This window comes from Apaloderma vittatum, unplaced genomic scaffold (genome assembly GCF_000703405.1).
Source record: "Apaloderma vittatum isolate BGI_N311 unplaced genomic scaffold, ASM70340v1 scaffold21258, whole genome shotgun sequence".
NCBI lineage: Eukaryota > Metazoa > Chordata > Aves > Trogoniformes > Trogonidae > Apaloderma > Apaloderma vittatum.
Window position 1 is genome coordinate 48,152 of NW_009731572.1, and position 2,883 is coordinate 51,034.

At 53.3% G+C, this 2,883-nt stretch overlaps 1 protein-coding gene across 1 annotated transcript in view; it reads right to left on the minus strand.

Moving 5' to 3' along the window:
- Positions 1-1,461, minus strand: part of PYGB (phosphorylase, glycogen; brain) — a 15,572-nt gene extending 14,111 nt beyond the window's left edge. Inside the window, exon 1 of the mRNA XM_009875243.1 lies at positions 1,354-1,461. The gene's annotated coding sequence lies outside the window, so the exon portion shown is untranslated. The remainder of the gene's footprint in view (positions 1-1,353) is intronic.
- Between the last annotated feature and the right edge of the window lie 1,422 nt (positions 1,462-2,883).

The window sequence follows — 2,883 nt, forward strand, 5'->3', positions numbered from 1 at the left end:
GCCTTGGCTGGAGTCAGTGTCTGGAAGTGTTTGCCTCCTCTGCTGTGTCTCTCAGGTCATTTGTTCCCCAGCTCGGGGCCTGCTGCCAGACGAAGGCTCAGCGCACCAGCAGTAAGGACCCTCCAGGAGTCAGGAGATGCTCAGCAGCACCTCACCTTGGTGCTGGGGGTGACAGCGGGGAGTCAGGCCGACACCATGACTGCTCCCCGAACTGCTCTCCCAGCTCTTCAACATCAGCTGGGAAAGCCTCACGCAGAGTGCAACTGGGTCACAAAAACGGAGGGAAATTCTCTCAGTGACAGAGCCACGCTGGATATGAGACCTCCCATCCCAGCTGGCCCCTGGCCATGACAAGCTCCACATGTCAGAGGCTACAAGCGTGGGAAGCCTCTGCTCAGACATCAGGCCAAATCAGCCTTGCAAAGGGACTTGAGGATCCTCCCTGAAAAAAAAACCATCCTGCCCTCCGAGGCATGATACCTCAGAGAGGAAATGTGTCAGGTCCCTCCCTGGAAATCTCTTCCTATCCCTTGGCAAGGAAAGCGCTCACCAGGATGTTTCGTCAGCAATTGTAGCACCTCGTTTTGAGAGACAGTGACACAGCCCTGCTAGAAAGTGTAACGTGGATCAATCCGGTGAGGCGGAGGCAAAGAAGTGGGGGACAAATAAAAGCTGTTGGGTGAGAAAGCCCAAAACCTCACGCTCTGTCCAAAAGGTCACTGTCCTGCTGCAGAGATGGCTGCAAGCCTAAGTAACCAGGGCATTTATGATTGCCTTGGTGGCACTCAGCTGTGTTTTTTCCGGTTTGAACTAAACCAATGACATTTTAATTCAGGCAAATGATTTCCCCCTTTTCTTCCTTCCCAGTGATTCACTTTTATGTGGCAGCACTGCTGCAGCGCCTTGTGTACCTGCATGTATGAACTGTGATTTGGAGCTCCAGTTTCCCCTTCTGGCCCAGCCTCCCCCATCAGGCTACATTTCCTGTGATGAGCCACCATCTCTCCAGCCGGGGACTCCCTAGTCTTCTGGGATACTGGGTGTTGCTTTCTGGATAGTCTTCTGGATTTTCCCAGCAAATTGTGGGAAAATGGTGGTGTGGGAAACCTGCTGCCCAGGGACCAAAAAATGGTGGTTTGGGAAAAAAACATACTCCAGCTCTCAAGGAACTCCAAGGTCCCTCACAATCGTCTCCAGGGGATGAAAAACACTAACAGAGAGCCAAGGCTCCCTCTGTTCAGTTAAAATAACACATCCTTAAGAGGAAGCCCCAAGAAATAAAGACACCCAGCCCTCCAAGTGGGAAAGGTTGGCCAGTTCCTTAGGGGGATGCCAGTGCCCTCAAGACTTCACCTGGTAAATGGCTTCGTCGCAAGCGTTCTGCAGGCCTAGGTTCACCATGGTGTTCTGCAGAGTGCGGCCCATGTAGAACTCCAGGGACAGGTAGTAAATGCGCTAGGGAGGCAAAGCCAGACGGTTACGCACAGCACAGCACTTTGCTTTCCCCCAGAGTCGCTTAAAATCAAGCACAGACAAAAGTGTTTTCCAGAGCAGGGATGTCTTCCCAAACCGGCTCTTGGCGCCTGCTCCTGAACACCACGCACCACAGTTTGTTTGTCAGAAGGACGTCGCGCGGGAGGCCAGCCAACCCTCCACCGCGCCTCTCCCTGCCAACAGCCTTCTATAGAAAAATCTTGTTGCCTGTTAAGTGTTTCCCTAATTAACTTAGGGCAAGAATTATCTAGGATGCTGAATGGTATATTTATACACTGTGGAGCTCAGCTGAGGCGATGCTTACGCTGGGCTTTTGAAGTTTTCCCATGCTGAGCTGAAGCTGATCCAGAGCCTGCCGAAAGCCGGAGTGAGCCCCCCAACGCCTGGCCAAGCTCAGGGCCAGGCCTCTTCTCATTTTTCAGTCCTCTTCTCATTTTTCCGCTGTCCGCAGAGACCTGTGCTGAGTTTTATGCCCACATTTCACCCTGTTGAACATATAAACCGTCCCACAGGTGGTGGGGATCCCGGCACAACTAGGCAAGTTCCAGAGGAGCCATGCCCGTGCCGCGAATGCTAACAAAAGCCTGCTTGTAGGGCGAGAAGCAGGCTGCGCAAACTTTTGCCCTTGCTCGGGCTTAGTCCTAGAGATACTTTTATAAATAAACAGGAATTTTCGACAGGGCAGTAGCCTGACTTTAAACTGTGCTTCCCCTTGACTCGCTTTCCTTCGTAGCTGCGATCTCTCCCCACTAAGCAGCCGGATTACCCGCTCTGCCGGCACTTTGAAAGGGTCCATCTGTTCCCTGCAGCTCATTGGAAAGACTGAAAACATCGCGCAGTTGCATAAACACTCTGCTCCTTTCAGTCTCCCCCAGCGACGCGTTTCTTGTGAAAATCACTAGAAACAAGGGGACGGTAAGCAAACTCCTTCTGAGCTCCTCTTGGCCTTTACGGGACCTCCACAATCCCTCCGGTTAGCCTGGCAATACGGATCAGAGCGCATCTGTGTGCGTGAGGGGGAAAGGGAGAGAGCTCCGCGCACCGGCGTAACTCCCAATGCATCTGCAGCAGCGCCAGTGTGAAACTGCAGTTTGTTTCTGGTGTCAAGGCAATATTCATCACCTCAAGAAAAGAGCTGACTCGAGGAGGCAGCTGCCTGCACGCTGCGAAGGTCCGTGCCTTTTTCTCCAGCACGCACCTGCCCTTCTGGGGCTCTGCAGCGAAGTGCTGGGTCGGGTCTTAACTGAAACAGGTTAAGGCTGAATAATGTCCTGGAGGCCCCCAACACCCTGACCCGACAAGCAGGGAGGAGAGAAGGGAACGGGGTCAAGGCCCCTCCAGGGTCTAGTCACTGGGGACAGCTCGTGGGGTTTGCAGGAGGCAAGAAAC